The sequence below is a fragment of the Sebastes fasciatus genome, chromosome 21 (assembly GCF_043250625.1).
Source record: "Sebastes fasciatus isolate fSebFas1 chromosome 21, fSebFas1.pri, whole genome shotgun sequence".
Taxonomy (NCBI): Eukaryota; Metazoa; Chordata; class Actinopteri; order Perciformes; family Sebastidae; genus Sebastes; species Sebastes fasciatus.
In genome coordinates, this window is record NC_133815.1 from 21,880,750 (window position 1) to 21,901,482 (window position 20,733).

Sequence of the window (20,733 nt, forward strand, 5' to 3'; positions counted from 1 at the left end):
CTTTACTCATGCGTGCATGTTTTTCTGTGAACACTTGTTGTAACTATGTGGCAGTCGCAGCTGCTCACAGCTGTCTCTTGTCTCCTGCTCATTAAACTGCTTTTCTTTCAGTTAGCTAATAGACAGGATGGATGTTTAAAACTAATCCTACATCCAGAAAACAGTCATTTACATAATGCAAAGGACGGCGTGGGTGGAAGGCAATCTGCTATCTACCTGGCTGCGGAAGATGTGTTGCTGTTGTTGTTTGAAATGCCATATAGCATTTTTATTCATGCGTCTTGTGTTTGCATCCTCTGGGTGCTTCAGTTTTCTCAGGTGAACTGGAAACTGTGAATTACTCCTATGTGTGGATGTGAGTGTGAATGCGAATGTTGGTGTTAGACCTGTGATTAAGTGCTGACCTGTCCAGGGTGTTTCCCGTCCTTCCCTCCTTCCAGTGCATGCTGGGGTAGGCTGACCCTGAAAAGAATAAGTGGGTGTTAAAAAATGGATGGATGTACTGAACACACAGTGTGGATGACGAGCATCCGGACAGATGTCTGTCTGTACTTCTGTCTGGTTGTCTACTACACTCTGCCTGACATGTCTTCAAACAGTGGGAGTACACATACATGTACATACAAACTCCACACAGAATGGGTAATTAAACCTTGAGTTAACATTCTCATGTGATGTATTTGTATTCTGCACAAAATCACACACTTTCTCAAACTAAATAGCTGCAACATGGATTTGCCTCCACTTGTGATTATTTTCCATTAATTATTTTAAATTATGTGAGCAGAAAATAAACCTCAGAATTGAAGATGATTTTCTTGGACTACCTGCAATTGACCAGCACCATTATGAATTATACTGCTGTGCAGAAAAACTCTGATTTGATTTTAAATATACCCGAACTTTTTACCCTAACGTCTTAAGTGAAAAATATATTTAGATCAAAGGAATTGGTCAACAACACATATACTGTATGGCATATTATTTGCAGATTTGCAAATTTGTTGTAATGTGTGTTATTGTCTGTTGTCAATTCAACCAGCAGAAAGAACATTATGAACAAAAGAACCAAAAAAGGAGCAAAGATGCACCACTTGTTACAGAGAATTTGGTCCAACTTTAGCGATTTGTGTTACTGTATATAACCAGTTTTTCTGCCTTCGTCAAATTTTGTCCCACCTGAAGGTGTCTTCATGGAAAACACTATTTTCTAACAAGCGTTGCACTTGGCGGATGTCTGTCATTTGTAACTGCAAAAGCCGTTGTGGTGGCGCTGTATCGTAATCAGCAAAGCGAACCGGAAAAGGCGCTGCCAAAACTCCCGGAGAGGAAGAAAAGAGCCGTCTGCTTTCGGCTGGACTGCGGCCAGCAAAGCTGGAGCGACGGTGTTTAAGCTGGTAACGTCTTTGCCACCACAGCAAAAAAAACAACTAAAGTCAACAGAACTCCTTTTCCCTGCCGTTCGATGTTTTACTATAGTTTTATATCGCCAACTGGCGTGTATAAATGCCGTTGCAAGCGGCAGTCTGCGTTTGAGAAAGCCGCTCCATGCACCTCTACATGTGTGCCTCAGCAGTTTCATAATAAACCGAAAATACTTTTACACTTCTCAACGAATGGGCTGGCTGACATTCACCGGGCACATTTCCAGAATGCGGAAAAAAACCCTTTCACTCCTCGGAAAGGCCGAGGGGTGAAAGTGGCTCGCGGCTCCCGCCGTGAGTTACACAAAGTGGAAATACTCAAGTAACAGTAAAAGTAGTATTCCGCCACTGCTAGAGCACAAAATTATTGACTCTTCACAGATATTGCCTCTTAATTTTGCTGTCAAAGTGTACTAGATTGATGTGTTTAATTTTAGAATGCACAAAATGTTCCTCCAGGGGAGCATGCCCCTGGACCTCCCTAGAGGGTCCGAGGTCAGGATGGTACCACCTCCGCCTCATTTTGAGCCAGGAAAAAAAAAACGTATATAACATGTACAGCCACACACAAAGCTCATCCTTTTAATGCTCACACAAGTCGTTTTCTGGCTACGTTCCAGCTCACTGTAAATTCTGCTGTTGTCAGTGACTGTCTATAGGAGCAGATCTTTAAGTTGTGAGCATGCGAAGAAGGAGGTTGGGAAGGATCCATAGTTTCCATTAAGAGTAATTTCTTGTCTGATCATTTGCTGAGTAAACATGCAATCCTTCCAAGTAGCCCATTATGAACAAAGACAATGCCAAACTGTGTAAAATCAATTCATCAAAATATGTGAATGTAAAGCCGGTTAGTTTTGCTGGCAACAAAGGTGCATAGTATGGCTTTTATTATTAAAATGCTTAGCAATATGTCTAGTAATACTATTCAATTTTGTTTTAGTGGACTACTGTAACATATTCAACCTGACAGAGGGACATAAAAGAAGCCAGTTCATTACTGTAATCTGGGTACATCAGGGTCATCAAGGTTATTCTCACGTGGGATAAAAACAACAATCTAAAAAACGTTAAAATGCATAGCTTCATCATACTACATCCCATAAGTACATCCATAGAGTAAAGTTCTCAGACTACGTAAAAGTACAGTACTGAAATATTATTATCAGCTGCCACTGAATGAACAAACTGGAAACGTTATGTATTTAAGCAGGTCTGCTGGTTGGGCTCAGACCAGGCAGGATAACTGTGGCCGGCGGCGACTCCAACACTTCAGCATCACCATTATCATCATAACCAGGGATAAGGCGGTGTCTGTTATATTGTTGTTCAGCGTTCTGGGGCATTTTATTGTCCTTGACTTGCTTTCTAACGTAGTGTTTATATTATATAATCCTTCTGCACGTGCATGTAGACACACAATGCACAAACAAACTGCACACTGCCAACTGCAATAAAATAGCAATTTGTTAAACACTTTTTAAAGCTTCTACAACTTTATTCTAAGTAAATATAGCTGCCCAGCGTTGTGTTTACTTTACTAGGCCTGAGTGTCAGGCAGGGTCTGAAATTTACTTTTTCACAGTGGCAGGCAGTGAAGAAAAACACAAAAAAAAGAAACAGAACAATGATCCGAAGGGGCCGAAGTTGATGCTCACTTCAGGGCTAACCCCCTTCACTTTACCCAGAAGTTGGAAAGCTACACACGGGAACTTTACTTTGGTCTTGCAGCATTTATTCATGGACACACTGAAACCTACACTGTACATTTGCCATCACTGGACAACTTTTAATTTCTCCTCTGCTCCAATCGCCAACACCTGTCTGCTCTGAGCGCATCCCCCACCACTCTCTCTCTCGTCCACACACTCACTACACAATGAGGTATTCCTTAAAGCTGCTTGGCTACTCTTTAATGCATCAACAACATCCTACAAATATAGCCAATCAATTAAGCTGTCAAAAACTGATACATGAAGTGAAGTTGATACGGTAACGAATGGCCGCGTTAGAATTTGGTGACCTTTGACTATCAATCAAAACGAATAAGGTTCTACGGCCAATAGCGTTGGCATATTGCAGTTGCGAGGGATTTTCAAATGTGTAGCTCTGCTCAATCACACGCTAACCTTACTAAATGTGTCTTTTTGTTGTGAATTTTCCCTGTGCGCCAAAGTGGCAGATGGCCACACGATTTTACCCGCCACTGCCAACATTTGGCGGATGGCGTGTGCTAATTTCAGACCCCTGGTGTCAGGGCATGAAAGCTGGTCACCTGACGCTCTCCCAGTTGGCACTCCAGTGACAGGGGCAGAGCAAATAAACTACACGGGGGAGCTCAGTGGGTAGAGCGGGTCGTCCTTTCACCGTAAGGTTGGCGGTTCGATCCTCGGCTCCTACTGTCTGCATGTCAAAGTGTCCCTGAGCAACCCCAAGTTGCTCCCTGAGCACTTTACAGCAGCCCACTGCTCCTTAGGATGGGCTAAATGCAGAGGTCAAAATTATGGTATGTATCTGTAAATGACAAATGTAATAAAGTATAAGTTTAATTAAGTTTTGCCAGCTCTTCGCTCTGATCATTTTGTTCAAAACACACCCCACAGTAAAATATTCGGGGCTTTGCTAATAACATAGGGGGCTTAAGCCTCTTAAGACCAGCCCTGGTACTGCCTATAGTTTTAGGTACATAAAGATCAATAAACTGCTGATTCAAATAGCAAATACTAATCAATTCCTTCTTATCATTAAAGGAACAGTGTATAGGATCTGGCAGCATCTAGCGGTGAGGTTGTAGTAACAATTTCTCCCGCGTGCCAACGGTGGCCAATGCAAAAACACAAATAGCCCTCTCTAGAGCCAGTTGTAAGAGCAGAGTGCTCAGAGTGTGTTTATGTGGGAAGTGAGTGGTGAAGCAAGAAAGACAGAGCGGTGGCGACGGGAGAGACTAACGTTATCGACTCCAGCCCAAACAGGAAACGTTAAGTTTGGTTAGTCCGTCCTGGGCTACTGTTGAAACATAACGGTACAACATGGCGGACTCCGTGAAAAGGACATACCCTCCAGTTCAGTGAACCACTATATACCGACACTGAGTGAACCATGAAGGTCCAAAAATAGAGTCTTGACGCACACCTTGCGTAATCATTAAACAATAATAAATAATGAATAAAAGAAGAGTACTTTAGTGTTTCAATAAGGTGTTGTTATACAAATGGACCTAATGAAACTATGAGTGAAATGTTCTTTAAATTAAAAATTCTTTTCCACCAGGTCCACAGGTGGTAGATTTGAGTGTGTGATGTTTCAACCACAAACAGCAGTATTTCTTGTTTCTTTTGATGTTGTTCTTGCCCTTTCCAGCACCTCTCAGCTGGCACACTGTGCACACAATCTTGATGCAACTTCATTCTTCAGAAAGAAACCATTTGATGTTTTGATTATGCTGGTTGTAAATGGTCTCCGGAGCTGCATTGAGAATCTCCCGTAACTGCTGAGCTCTGATTGGTATTGAACTGAATGGAAAACAAGCACTGTGTGTGGACCTACTTTGCCTTCTGCCACATGTACAGTATACTTGTCTGTTTGTTGGAAACGTGTGTTCTCTTTTATTCTATATTGATAGTCTTAGTATTACAAGTTTGAAAACTTCCATCCACAGATCTTCCAAGTTCTCCCTTAGGGATCTTCCTTAGTATGACGGGATACCAGTTCCTTATCTACCACGACTATGCAAGCACTACCTTCTTATGTTTTGATTCTTCAGTTAATCATGGGAGTCTTTTATTTTTGCAGTCCCTGAGAAGAACTCCAGTTGAGACCGGGTACACATGACCATTAATGATCATAAACAAGTTATTCTGACAAGCACGCATGACACAGGCTTAATAAGAAAACAGTAATACCCTTTTCCCACCAAAATTAGTGTGCTTATGCAGGTTTTTTTAAACAAGGGAAAACCTGCTAAAAATAGGCGATAGACTCCTTTCCCATTGCGAGTGTGTCGGTGCTGTTGCATGGTTAGTTAACAGTGAAAAAGTAGAAATGGTTATACATTTTTTTTTTTTATATCTGTTACTTATTCAGTCTCTCTTTCTAGCTCTCACCAGAGTTGGTGATTGTTGAATCAGCGGAAAGACTAACAAAAACGTTGATGAGTTTTTGTTTCTGTTGAGTTTCAATGAAGTGTGTTTTAAGACAATCAGCGAGGTAAAATTACTGTTGTCTGACTGGAGTCAGAAATGGATTTTCACTCCAATGAACTAGCGTATAACAAACATGACAAATGTAAGCATTTAAGAGAAAAAAGAAGATCCGTCTCATCTTTTATGGCAAGAGCGCCACCATGTTGCTGTGACGTTGGATGGCTCGGCTGAATTATACAGATACAGCGGTAGAGAGCGTGAAAGACGGAGACTGAGGAGACACAGGGCAGAAGAAAATAAAAGAGGGGACGCTATTGTAGTGTTACTGGATGTAAAGATGAGTTTTACAATGATAAAACCATGGACAAAACAGTCCATTTCATAAAGTGCTGCTGAAACGCAGATCAGTAACGTTTCTGCATCGCTGGCACGTGGCACTGAAAGAGCCCTCCGACAGGCAGCGAGTCCAGCTGCAGCTCTCCCCATCTCCTGTCCGTTCCCGTCTCTGATCACCTGTCTCTCCTCCTCTGTTGTCTCATTCAGACCGTTCAAAGACATGGTCGCTAAGAAAATAAACGTCGAAAGCACCACATTATTCTGAAGCCCACGTTATAGCGTTTGTTTACGTAACTTGCCGGTAGCTTCTGCTAGCTAGGTAGCTACCGGCTCAACATTAGCATAGCAAAACTACCATCGCAAAGTAAAACTAAGCAAACACCAGAGACATTATCGGCCTAATGTTACCTGCGTTCTGCTTCAACTAACGAACTAACTAACTCACTCACTCGGTTATACTTTCAAGCTGACGGACAGCACGGTGGGACCACTGGGGCTCCCCCGTCCACACCGCTTGGAGCTGCCGCTGACAGCAGCCCCAGCGAGTCGGCTTTAAGGAGAGCATGTTAATTGTATGTTTTGTATGTTAATAAATTGTAATAAATGTCCAAAACCCTGTCGATTTTATCTATTATACATTCACTTCAACTTCAAGGTTAAAAAATGAATCAACGGTTGGCCAAATCTCAACAGGATATATTGTGCTAAAGTACTGTACATGTGTTGAACTGTACATAATTGGCTAATTATCATAACCTTATTTATAATCCCAGATTTTAAACACTGATTATCTTGATGTCAATGCCAAAGGATTTCTCAGCCAATTACTGCATAACTGCGTATATGTGAGTGTGTGAACTCACAACATTGATTGTCACCTTCTGAAATGACGCCCTGATGTTATTTACATTTACATAAAAGTCAATTTGAGTCAATTTACTCAAAAAGAGTAATGCAGAAAACTGTAGAATTTGTAAAACAGATTTTCCTTCTTTACAGCGCAGCTGAATTATAAAGCTGTGGTTGGTTTCTACCATTAATGTCATAGCTGATTGGTTGCCAGCTATTTGGTCTAATGGCTGCATGACATGGTTTATACCCGTTAATTATAGTTAGATTATTGCCTGCCTCGGCTGTTCTGGAGAAAGCCAGGGGTGTGGACAAGCGCTGTCAGCTCTTTCTGCCCCAAGTCTCTGAATCGCTGCTTCATTGGTTGTTAAGTGTAACATATGGAATGCCTCTCCCCTTCCATGCACTTCTCCCAGTAGAATAATCAAGCTATTCTCAGTAGCTCAAGACTATGGCTGCCCATCATCATAAATTGTGCAGCCTGTTCGTTGTCTCTGATAAAAATAGGCAGGGTTTTCAGCGGCCTGCTAACACACACAGCAGCACGGGTGCTTATGATGGTGTGACGCAAAGTGAAACAATAACTCGGTCTGTTAAACAGTCAGTAGTAGAGATCATTATTAATTACAACAATATAATGTTCATGTACCAGAACCTTCTGATTACAAGCACTGCACACAGCATCCTTGGGTATTAGTACATAAAGTTGTTGTGTGTTTAATCAGTCAGAAAGTTCCTGTGAGACAATAAAAGCCAGATGCATTGACTGTATTTCCATTTCATAGACATTAGATTGCAATTGAACCTTGGCGGAGACACGGGGGGAAAGCAAGATGTGACACTCCCAGTGCCCGGCGCACCTGCAAAATGCCGGCAGAGGCCTTGTACGTATTCAAGGTTGATTCTCCTCCTTGGGGACCATTAGTAACAACCTTTCAGAAGTACTGATTGGAAGGAGAGGCGCTCTGCATATCAACAGGAAGTAGCATCCCCAGAGGTTGGCAGCCTGGACGAAAAGGTGTAAAGAGGAGCTGACAAAGGGAGGTGGTGCGAAATGAATGAGAGGTGAGGGAAGATGCAAAAAAGGGAAAAAAAGGCGGGGGGCAGCCGCAGAGGAGAGGTGATTAAGATGCATTTGAGCTAAAACAAGTTTAACAGGGGATGGGGGAGGGTGGTTGTGAAGGAGGAGGTGGATAAGAAAGGTAGGAATAAGAAGGAATCACTTCATTAAGGCTGACAAACAGGATCAAACTTGGGCAATCTCACAATTAACTAAATGTATTCTCATTGCCGTTTTCAATATAAAAATGTCTGAATTTGATGTAGGTAAACTAAGAACATCTATATCAACCAATGACATCTCCCAAATTGCAATCAACAAGTCAAGAATCTTCTGGACCAATCACACAGAGCGTGTTTTGCAGGTGGAAACCGTGAGACGCACCGCAATGCCTTTTTGTTGCCCGATCAGTCAAGAGCGTTTTTCTTGCCATTTACTGCATCTTTTTTATTTTATATGTTGCTAGGCAACCACCAAATGAGTGCTAACATTACCTTGTTACAAACCATGGACTGTACGTGACCCAAATATTTAAAGCTTCATTAGGCAGTTTTTGACATCATTGGGCAGAAAATCCATAATAACCTTTCAGCATATTGTAATTCAAGTGTTCTTTTTTTTTTAAGTTATTTTTTGGGGGCATTTTTTACCATTTTATATTGACAGTGGATAGAGTCTTGGAAAGGGGGGAGAGAGAGAGAGTGGATGCGGAAAGGGCCACAGGCCGGATTCGAACCCGGGCCACGGCGGCCTGTTACATGGGCGCCCGCTCTACCAAGTGTTCTGAGAGATAACTAGATAACTACTTCTGCACCTCCTCATGGCTCTGTTTTCAGGCTTTAAGGCTGCCGGGTCACAAACTTTGTCATTTTACAGCTAGACAGTACACTACAAGATGTTTCTGAAAACATTTGAGGAAACATAGTAACAGAATATTGATTAATATTTTATCAGCGCTGCCTAGTTTGACCGTTAAATCAGAGTTTGCGAGTGATTGACAGCTGGCTCTGATAGACGGCAGACTCCAGATCAGTTCTGACTGGTTGTTTTCCTCCAGTCTGTGAAATCTTGCAGATGCCATTAGGAGCACCAGAGGACACCGGAGGACACAAAGCACATGATTTTTTTTCAGATTACCGGTCTCATGCACTACTGTCAGGATATAGTGACCGATTTATAAAAATAATTCCTTTAAATCATATTTGCTCCAATTCTACCCACTGCAACTTTAATAGTATGGGTTAAATTAATGAAAACTACTTACCCGAAATCTCAAATACCGCACTAACTGGCCTCCTGCTGTTTTCTGTTCAGACCACGGTTACTACGGATAGTAAAGTCATAAAGCTCCAGGTGTCCATAAAAGTCTCCACAAGGAGAAAAAAACGCAAATGACATCGAGCGCCTTTCCACTCTGAGTTGAATTTTTTTTCAACTCAAGACATTCAGGGCGGTCCTGTAGCAACACGAGGCGCACAGTGCGGATAAACTCGAGGCACTCAAAACGCTTCAATCTCATTGAAAACAATTACAAAAAGCCACCCCTGCTAAAACGCACTCTGTCTGATCGGGGCCTCACTGGTCATACTGAAAATTAATCCTGTTGAACAAAAATCATTTTAGACAATCCTTTACACAAGTGTGTAAGGGTTGTGTAAACACCCTCTAAAAGATTAAACATGCTAAAATACATATTTAGGCGTATTCCAAGAACAGTGCTGAAAGGGTTAAAAGGTTCATGATATCTGCTGCTCCGTTCTCCATTTAGACATTTTCTTCCTCCGATAAACCTGTATGCATAATTTTAATGAAGCAGCTCTGATATTTCTTTATATCGCTCTGCCAACAGTAGGTATTTGATCACGCTGCTTCCTTCCTCTCTCCGCTGATTTAATGCAGCACCTCAAACACAAGGCTGTGCCATGTTTTTTATAGTTCAGATAACACACCATTAGATGTCATAAGATATTCTCCTCGGCTGAAGCTTCCTGTGGCACCGAAACAAGGGAGAGCAAAGAGCTGCGACGCAGCCTTTAGCTCAGCAGTCAAAAAATAAAAAAAAAATATAGAGATGTAACCTAATGAAGACATCCACAGCCAGAGACCGGCACTGCTGCGCCGTGTCACAGCAAACGGGTGAAATATCACCTCAGCAGGAGAAAAGTGAATCAAACAACACACACAGCAAACCTAAAGAAGAAAGAGTTTGGAGTGTATTGGTTCATCTATCAACACCATCTCTCTCTTCAAGGGAAAACCATCAGTCACATTTTTAAACAATAGTCTCTCCATCTTTGTCATCCGGTGCCGGCACAACGACTTTACTTCAAATGTCTAGAGAGGAATCTGTGGAGAGTGCTGGATTTTGGGGTCAATCTTGGAAAATGGCTGGACAGGCTGTCTTGGAGATTTTACTTCAAGAAGCCGGTCCCTCGGTCCCCCTGCTGTGTGATGTTAAATTCTGAGGAAACTGTAACAGCAGGCACAAAGAGAACGTCAACATATTGATGGTGCAGTGGCTCGCTAGAAGGCATTGATTGGAAGAGTGTGAAGACTTCTATGTGAAAAGAGCTTTCTATAAAAGTGCCATGAGTCATCCAGGTTATCGCTTTGCTTTCTGTCTGCGCAAACACGTCTGTCTGTCTGTCAGCGGCAGAGTGGAGGGCACACAGAGGTACACACGCTACAGCCAACTCCTTTATGGTGCATTTAGAGAATACCCAGCTATTCCCACACACAGCCCCCTAACTTAATTTCAATTGACCCAGAAAATATGTGGTAACAGTATCCTGTCTCCCTCAGGAGTACGGACGTCTTTTGCATTCACCCTCTCTTGGTAAACATTGGTGGAACACAGTAATGCATGCAGTAAAACCTATGATCGACTACAGCCTTTACATCATCCCTCTGAAATTTGTCAGGCTACATCAAATTATGCAAACACTGAATATTTTCCACAACAGTCAATACTGGATTTGCTGGAAAATAAAGTACAATATAACCATAAGCCAAACAAAAAAATGTCAAACTTGGAGAGGAAAATAACTACGTTCAGGACGGGGGAAAGTCTAATCTTGTGGCTTCAGGCCCTGATCTGACTGTAAAGCAAATCTTCCGTCTGAGTGGTACCGAGAGTGTCATCCAAACTTTTGCAAAAAGTTCTTGCAACAGACAAAAACAACTGGTTCCAATATTTGGTGTTTAATCCCAATATTTGAAAGCATATTATTGTAAAATGTCACCAGGGTTTTCTGTCCTTTTGGCTACATATACATACGATACAGCTACGATAAGATTAATACAATACACAGAACATCCAATCATCCGAATCAAATAGATGGTGAATATGAGTGTTGGGCTACTGTATGTGCAGTTTTGATATATTTTATATAAGTCAGTCTGCCACCAGTCCTTGCTATGCACTGCTTAGGCTTTGTGGATGAAACCTTGAAGCAGCTAAGGTCGCAAATCCTCCACAGGCACCAAGTTAAAAAGACACCCACTGCTCTCCCTCAGCCCCACTGGACAATGCGAGGGGGGCGGCTGACAGCCCAGAATTAATTGACATGCCTCCGAGAGGTTGTTCTCTAATAACATATTGATCCACCAGGCCTGATATGCAAAGCATCTGCCAGCGAGTGTTGCTGGCGAGGTGAGACAAATGCCCTCAGAATACCTTCGACCAAGCTGTGTTGATTAAAGGAGGTATTAGAGCCCATGATCACATAGAACCAGCGTGTCAGGTATTCCACATCGAGCCATGTCAGAACCTGTCCTCATTAGCAGATAACATATTCCACCAGCACTAAAAGCTGTGACACATTCACATTAAACTTTCATAAATTACATGAATTCAGTGACAGGTTCAAGATTCACTTTTTTGTTTGTTTTGACACTGTGTTGCTGAGTCTCAACAGGATAAAATGTTACTTTGAAAAAAAAATCTTTCAAACTATTCAAATCCGAAAGCTGCAGTAGTCAAGATTTTACTGTGAAAATACAGACATTTAATCAGCTTAAACCACAAGGTAAAAAAATACTTCTGTGTAAAAACGAATGTAGAAAGGTAAAGTACCACTGCAGTGTGGAAGTTATTATGTGCAAAGGACATGTTTTAAACACTTTTTGTGTTGGACTGAAGATTAGTCTGGCTCTCTGTGTGCGCTCTTTGCTGACAGAAGGTACAGTGAAGCTAGTGGCAGCAAATATTAACAAAATTAATTGAAATTAAATTAAAAATAAAAACAAAAATCATGTAAGAAGTACTCAGAATTTTCCTTTTAATGGGGTTGCTCTGACTTTACATTGATGTTACAGATTAAATCTGCATGTCCTTACAATTTAAATACATTTGCAGGACAAAAATAATTGTTCAAAAAGATCTGAATATGAACTACATTTGTTAGGTGTTCTTGTGCTTGCTGTCTTCTTTGTGCTGCAGCTCAATATTTCTTAAAAAAGACTGGCCAAAGGAAGAAAAACTGAAAAACTGGAAGTGGTCCATGAAAACCGGTATTGACAGGGACATTCCTTACAAGAGCAAGGTCCTCCAAAAAGGTCAAACATGACACTCTAGTTTAAATGAGACCAAGGTCGCTGTGGGTGAGGGATCACTTGGGAGGAGAGATTGTTTTGGTAAACTCGGTTGCCATGGAGTTCTCGACGTTAGCCTCTCCAAACAAAGGCAGAAAGTGGCAGCAAACTCAAACTGCAATCATGGGCAAATAAGCGAGCACTCGGCAAGGTGATTTATCATACATTTAATTCTTTACATGCATGAAAATGGTGTAAAACTAATTTGGTTTGCATGATGTTTGTTGGTAACAAGAGTTGATGATGTGATGTCATCTAGAGAGCTGCTTGAGTACAATAAAAGGTGCTTTCCATGCTTCAGCCACTCCGAGCAGAGAGAACAGGTGCTTCACAGACAAAGACAAGTCATGTGGGGAGAGTACTGGGAAGTATCTGAAGAGACAATGCTGGGTGCGTCAAAATGTCACACCACATTAGCCTACATTTAATGGCCAAAAATCTACATGGCTGTCCTGCTTTCTGAAGCAGCTGTTTTCTATGCTTGGAGAGACTGAAGCGTGTTGTTTACAGCTGCCTGAGTATAATTTGTATTTGTGGAGATGACAGCGTAGAGGGAAACTAGAATTGGTATTCTATTTTTTTTCCCTCCTATTCTAACTCTTTCAGTGAATAAAATAACACTACTAGAGACATTAATACATCTTTCTTTGCTTAGTCCCGGCTCTCATGCAGTGACAGACACAGTTCAGCTCAGTATGGGGGTGCTTTATATATTTGAAATGACATTTTATGAATTCATATCAAAGCAAAACATTTCACAAGAGTTCAGATATGTTTGTGTATCTCTCTATATAAAAGAATATATTTACGTATAGTCAAAGCAGAGTTTCAACACTGAGAAAGCCACTCAAATACGGAGTTAATTGAAAAGCAGGAATAAAATACTAAGTACTGGTCCCAGGCATGATTTGACGCTGTAACACCGCTGGTTTAAATAGAAATAGTAGGGGTGTGACAAAATATCGCGATATAAAAACGTGACGATATGCATCGTTGAGACAAAAAACTGAATCGCGATATCAGGGCATAATAGATACTACGAACAGCCAATCAGAGAGGCCGCGGTGGAGACGAGCTGACGCTACGCTCGTTGCTGTACGTAAGTGCAATAAAACTGTAAAGCCAAGATACGTTATTACAGTAGTTCAACAAGCATAAACATGAGGAAACGGTTAAACATGTAGGAAAGCAACGTTTCAATCTGCTCTGTCCGCAGTCTGTCATCCACCGCCGCTGTGTTTACACAAGCAGAGCGCGTTAGCTCAGCGGCTAACAGCTAACTGTAAACACGTGTAAGTTGTTATGTTGAGTTGTGACTGAAACTAAAACTGGCAGGAGGCTGTGTAGTCTAACTGTTTAAGTTAGTTTGTCATGTATCTTACTGGTAAACTGATCAGCTGGCTGAGACAAAGCCCCCCCACCAGCCCTAACGTTACCTGATGAGTGACATCAGCACAAGACAGGAGGAAGGACTGATACTGACTGATGGAGGACAGAGGACAGGAGGACAGAGGACAGGAGGAAGGACTGATATCATTAAAAATGTAACTATAAAGCAAACAACAGCATTGTTTTGCATTTTATGTCTTTTGAATAAAAGGCAATTTTTTTCAGTTATATATTTTCATCATTCAAGTTTTGTTAAAATTATTGTTATGATATCGTATCGTGTCGAGATCGTGAACCCAATATCGTGTATCGTATTGTATCGTGAGCTGAGTGAATCGTCACACCCCTAAGAAATAGCGAACGTAGAGAGCACCATAACACAAGCTCTACTACTTCACTGCTTGTAGTATTAGTCGTGATACAAAATATAAACGATACAAAGTATTCGGAATAGTCAAACGGACTACGGCTTGCGCACTTATTTAATGTGTATTTCACAAACCGCACTTGGGAGCCATGCCTCATATGCCAAATCGATACTGAATTTTACCACCAACAAAATTACAAAATAATATATTTACACAATTATTCATGATAATTGAACAGTAGATAACACAAGCAGTAAAATGTATTAACTGAAGAAAGATGTCTAAAACTGGAAAATTTAATTTTTTCACAGAACATCTCCGAGGAATATTAAGATGGAAATTAATGATGACAAATCAATGTAACTTATTGGCTTGTAACTCATTCTTTTATCATCAGCAAAGTATTTTATACACCAGGGATGGACTGGCAAGCACAAAATGATAAAAACATCTAATCTAACCAGTCAATAGTTTTTACAGATTTGTCCATCTTCTTGTAAAGTTTGGTTAGAAGTGATTCGTCCATGAAGCTTCTGCTAACTACACTAAATTACCCATAATTCAAATGGTCATGCTTCAAGTTCTTGGTTTCTATGGCTATGATGACAAGAAAGAGCAAGCAGCCAATCTGCTGTTCCTGGCTGCGATACAAAGCCCACTAATTAAAAGTCTGTCCAGTTTGTAGCCCTCCCTTTGCAGACAACTCTTATTGGATAGGAGAGCTCACAGCCCTCCGTTTTGCATTTTGATGTCTTCATCATTGTAATTGCTGGTTAAGTCACCCTGCATTATTGATGAGTCCATACGGTAAAAACAAACCAAACAATATGCATGCTAAACAAATGCCCTCCAGTGCACAATGCTCACATGGGCCTTCACAGTCTAATCACTTTTACTTGTAGTGTCTCAGAGTTATGCACACAAGCGGTTGCCTTTGGGTCTTTCATAGTTTCTGACTGGAGAAACGCCTGAAGGAGGGTACAGGGAGGCAATTATACGCTGTGTCTACTACGATTGTGTGCTCCCTTTTGTGGCACATCCAAAATGGCACATGTTGTACATAATGTCGTTATCTATGGAGTGAATACATCTGAATACAGTACATCGGCGTCCTCAGCGATCTCTCGTGGTGAGTCTTAAAGCCCAACTTTGGATTTTGTCGAAATAACTGACTCACTCTTGAGTGCAGCTAAAACAAAAACCCTCATTAAGTGTCCAAAAGCAAAGTTTTTGTCGGATAATTCACTTACTTTTCTCTCATTACTTGCACCCAACATGTGGACATTAAAAGTGGATGAGTAGCCAGAAAGTGGGCACACTAATAGCCGGTTTACTACCGGTGTGTGATTGAAATTAGAGAAGTACTGGTAATTGTCAGCAGCATTGTAATTAGGGGCTAATCGATAGGGATGGGTCGTGATTTTCGATTTTTCCAATAGTCATTAAATTAAAAAAAATAAACTATGGGCACCCCGGTAGCTCACCTGGTAAAGCGGGCGCACCATGTACAAAGGCTGAGCCCTTACCGCAGCTGCCCAGGGTTTGAATCCGACCTGGAGCCCTTTGCTGCATGTCATCCCCTCTCTCTCTCTCTCTCCCTTTCACAACTGTCACTCTCACTTTCTAATAAAAAGGTAAAATGGCCAAAAATATCATCTTTAAAATACAAAATGTTTAAATCGACTAGTTTATGCAACTATCGTCCTGGCTTAAAAAATATATACTTTCCCTTGTTTTAACCATCATGTGTGTGCGGCGCCGCGCCCCTCGTAGTTTCAGCAGGTAAATCAGCTGTTCCAGCAGCGGAACATATCATCATTCAAACCAGACAGAAGCAAAATGAGACTCACCAAAACCGTCTTGGTTTGTCCTTCCACTGGCCTCTTCCACTGATCCAACAATACGGTTGAAATAAATTCAACAGGGAGTCACACCACTCACCATAGTCCCACTTGGCCCAGGCAGCCAATCAATTCAAGCTAGCTGGCTTTACTACATTACCACTTCCGGTAGTAATGATGCCGGTAGATGTGGTAGGGCTAGCTAGCTGGTTAGCTGTTGGACGGTGAGAGAGCAACGGAGTATGTAAGAGGGAAGGGGCAATTCATATCTCATGTCGTGATAGTTTCGTGTAGGCTACTGTCTTTGAGAGAGAGAGAGGCCACATTTTTCCGTTAACCACACTTGATCGTGAACGCAGCCCAGTCCACAGGCGCACCATGCTGATTTGCCCGGCGCTCTTTGCCAAGGCGTTTTTGAAGCGCCCCCAGCCTGTAGCGGCGCATCTCGGTGTGATCAGCCCAGTGGTCAGCACCATGCAGGAAAAATCTCTTGTGCAGGAGTGAACAAATGAACAGGCTGATATCTCAGGACTATACCGATCTAGATATCAACCAGTCAATTCTGGGATGGTTATTCATGACCTACAGCTACAGCTCTTCTTTTTTTTTTATGTACCCAAAAGTCTTCCTTCCACTGAATAGTGTAGTAGGTGGGTCAACCAGCCTTAATGAGATGCTCACCCTAAAGTAATTCCATTAGTCTGGGTTTCAGAAGAGACTTTTAGTATCTGTGATGGTCTAAATGCTGTTTAGAGGCCTTCTCACCCTGACAAGAATAATATTCTGGGGGACAAACTTATTATATACTCAAACACTGATGTGGACCACGACTACTGCAGCAAACTGACACTATTTGTGTAAGCGTTGCAATGGATTTGAGACCCCGATGTAAGTTACTTGTCATGCATCATGTTGGGCTCTGTCTGCCAAGTCACATTTTATAAGTCGTAAAAAGTGACAGCACCCGGCATGAGAAACTCTTATTTATGCGGAACAGTGGATTAGAGCTGATTGATAATTGTTTATGCCCTCGGCAGTGGTGAATATGTGTATTTCAGGAAAATTCACCAAAGCCAGGGCTACAAAGAGAAGGAGGAGTGCTAGCTAGCGTGCAGAAGTGGGTGGTAAGTTTAGAGACGCATATGATACAGCCTGTTTGGTAAACACACTGTGCCACCTCCTCCCATTCTCTGCTGTGCAGAGACATCAAGCATGGGTGTGATAGCACTGACACATAGAAGTCTCAGTTATATGAAACGCAACATGCCACCAGTCTCTTCCATCAGAGAGAATATTGGTTACTAACAATCAAAAGTTTTTGTTTTGTCTTTTAGAGAAATTATGAATATTTTGGCTTAAACTAATTTCTCATTTGTAATTGTGCATGTCTTTGAAGTAAAACAACACGCTATAAGCTGCAATATCTGATGCTATTTACTTTTTTCTCAATTCAAATAATAGCATCATTATAGAGTGGTGGCAGGTTTGTAGAACAGCAGATATGGTTGTTTGCAGTTTACTATTCATTTACTCAGGGAGAAAAGCTTATTAGAAACATTGACATCAAAGAATGTTTTTGGATGCGTCGTGAAGCAAAGAATTAGCTTTGTAAAATGTGTTTCATATCAGAATCCATTCATCATTTGGGATTATGTTACGTTATTCTTGTGTTCTTCCTGTGTTTACTTAAGATCCTCACAGCTAACAACAAGAAAAGGTAAAATGTGTCTGTTAAAAAGTGAGTTCATGGGAGCTGTGTACAGTACATACCATTCAATATGCTCATTCACTATCATCCCTGGATTATATCATCTTGTAGTGTAGTTGGCATGCCATCAGAAATAAATAACTTCATTTTCATCCACATGTTGTATTAGTAGTTTTAACAAGAGGACAACCGAGGGTCAATGTAGCCCCTCCATAGCTATGGTCAAGGGTAAAGCATGTGATAACCAATTCTCTTCCTATTCCTGTTGTTCATCTACAGTGGTGAATACAGACTGTAACCTGGGGAATATTTTACAAATATAAAAGAACATAGAAAATGTCCATATCCATGTTATTCTGGTCTCATAGAAAAATTATACTGGGGCAAACTGGTGATTTTAATGTACTTGCTTTGTTGTATCGCGGTTATTGGTACGAGGATTTTTGTCTCTATTACCTTATCATTCCATGTCTCTCTATGGCTGCTCAAACTGAATACATTTCTTGTTGTTATTGTTTTGTTTTATATATATATATATATACACAGTATATATACCACATAATACAAACCACTTATTTGCAAGAATTGTGGCTTTACTGACATCTACTGTAGTTAAATAAAGATGCTAGCCCCTCAGGGGCATGTTCAAAATGCTAAGCCCCTGTAGGAAAATATTCTGAAATTTAGGAACTAATTTATCATCTATAAAACGGAGCCTCTCAACCATTTTGCACTTCATGGATGCTTCAGCACCAACACTATATCTTCTCTTTAAATTCTATATATTCCTACTGACAAAAGAGCAAACAGTGTTCTGCTGTTTGCACACAGAGAAACACATTGTTTTTCAGTGTATGGTGGATGATTCAATTTAATTTGTTTGCATAACAGTATATCCACATCACCCATTCTGGCTTATTCGTCGTCTCTCTGCTGTTTCAGCAACACAGTCTCACTATCAAATACCGCCGTTTGGTCAGTGCTCCTCGGCATCGGAGACCCACACACAGGGTACCCCTCTTGCGTGCGTCTCCTGGGTGTAAGTCCTGTGTTTTTTCAACCCATCCACCTCAACCCTCCTGCCCGCCCTGAGCGGATTCTCCCGTTCTAAGTACTATGTCACATGCTCTGACCGTCGAGTAACACTACGGGAGGGTTTATATTGGCGTTAGCTGAAAGCCCGGTTCGTCGTTTACAGTCGCTAAAGGGCGCCTCCGTGCATTGGTATCCGATGCCGAGGGGCACTTACCAAACGGCGGTATTTGACGAGTTGGGAGTGAGAACAGGTTGGTTTCAGAGATCAGGTTAAATGGTGGTAACAATGGATGTAGTACACATCGAATAAGAGGACAAAATGTTGATCAAAGTCAAGTCAAACTCTAGCTTTCACTACTGTAAAACTACATTCACACATTTAAAATGTACATGGAAAGCTAATAAACAAAAATACATTTGTTAATCTTTGTTTTCTGTTACAATGTAAGAGAAGTAATATAATGCAAGAAATTGTAATTGAAATATTTCCACAAATATACATCAATACATGGAATATATAAGCCTCTTTATAAATACTCTCATCCAGTGATGCTGCTATGTCTGCACTATGTTGTACACATTAGTTATTGAAAAATGACAACTTCCAGTGGTGAAGTAACCGTATCTGCTTTTCTATCAATAGCATGGTCTCAGACCAACCTCAAAGGTCGTGGGTTGACTCCAAACGTCTCAGTCCCGGTAGGCTTTAGTCGCAGCTTTGGGCTAGGCCTCCAGGAAACAGTATACGGAGCCCCACCACTGATCAATGCCTTTTCAATGTGCCCCCACCCAGCGCACAAACCACATGTGGGCATCCAACTGCTTGCCCCCAATCCATATCTCTCTGTTTATGTATTTACAGCAAATGAAACATTCAGACGGAAAGACGGCTGACATCGATTGGCTTGTGGGTACACTATTTTGAGTGACATTTCATAAATGGAGCCGCCTCGTGAAAAAGTAATGAGCCGATGGCGATTAGCATTCAACTTTAATATGGCATGATTGATTAGATATTCAAATTTCACTTGGCCAAGGTTAAATATTGAAGACAAGCATATGAAAATCCCACAAACAATACATAAACTATTGGAGGTTTTGCCTTTTATGCTGTTTATTGGTCAATATAAACTGACTCGAGCCTCCCTGCTGATGGATCATAAAAAGAGATGTGTAATAATGTAATAGAGTCCAGCTTTCTTTGCGAGCTGCTGTGTCTATTTGGTATTTGAGGTGGGAAACACAAAAAACCTTGTTGCTTAGTGGAGTTAGTCTTCCCTTCAGGGTACATTGCTTTAGTTTAAGAAATATCTGGACATGAATACATTTGAAGAATAAGAAACATTTCATTTTGTAAAGAAAGCAGGATTATGTGCATTGGCGTGTACTTTGGTCATATCATATCTGTGTTCATAATACCTCGCCTAGGGTGCACATGTTGCTTTAAAAAACCAAGGACACGGTGTAGGTAGTACACACTTAGTATTCCAGCCCTGCATGCAGAGAGAGATTGCACCTGTACAAGCTGTTAGGTGATGTCTGTGTCACTTGGATGACCAGTATCTGTAGCCAAGCATTTCCTTGAGGTATGGAATTGGTTGTCTCAGGAAAATCTGATTAGTCACCGCTGACAATGCAGAGACAAGGAAATTACTTTCTTGTGCATATCATTAAAGAAAAATCAATATGACGAATGTGGTGGGGGCCCAGGCTATTTATTGTCGCTGAACTAAGGGCAAGGCAGGCTCTCTTTGCATTGGCCTCCCGTTATTCCATTTAATTTGTTCTTCAGAGGGCTCGAGGTGCATCCTGCCGTTTCCTCCCCTTACCATATGACTGTTAACGTCACCATCTTATTCCAACCTATGATTTAATTGCCTCAAAATTAATTGGCTCATGAGGAAATGCGAGTGGTACTTCAAGGTGAGACCTCCTCACACTTGTCTCCTTAATGCTCTCATTATCTGCAAAGATTTGAATTCAAGGCCTGC

At 41.3% G+C, this 20,733-nt stretch overlaps 1 protein-coding gene across 3 annotated transcripts in view; it reads right to left on the minus strand.

The window, feature by feature from the left end:
- ntng1a (netrin g1a) overlaps positions 1–20,733 on the minus strand; it is a 327,372-nt gene that overhangs the window by 276,173 nt on the left and 30,466 nt on the right. For all 3 annotated transcript variants that reach the window (XM_074621569.1, XM_074621568.1, XM_074621565.1), the window contains exon 5: positions 405–462. The gene's annotated coding sequence lies outside the window, so the exon portion shown is untranslated. The remainder of the gene's footprint in view (positions 1–404; positions 463–20,733) is intronic.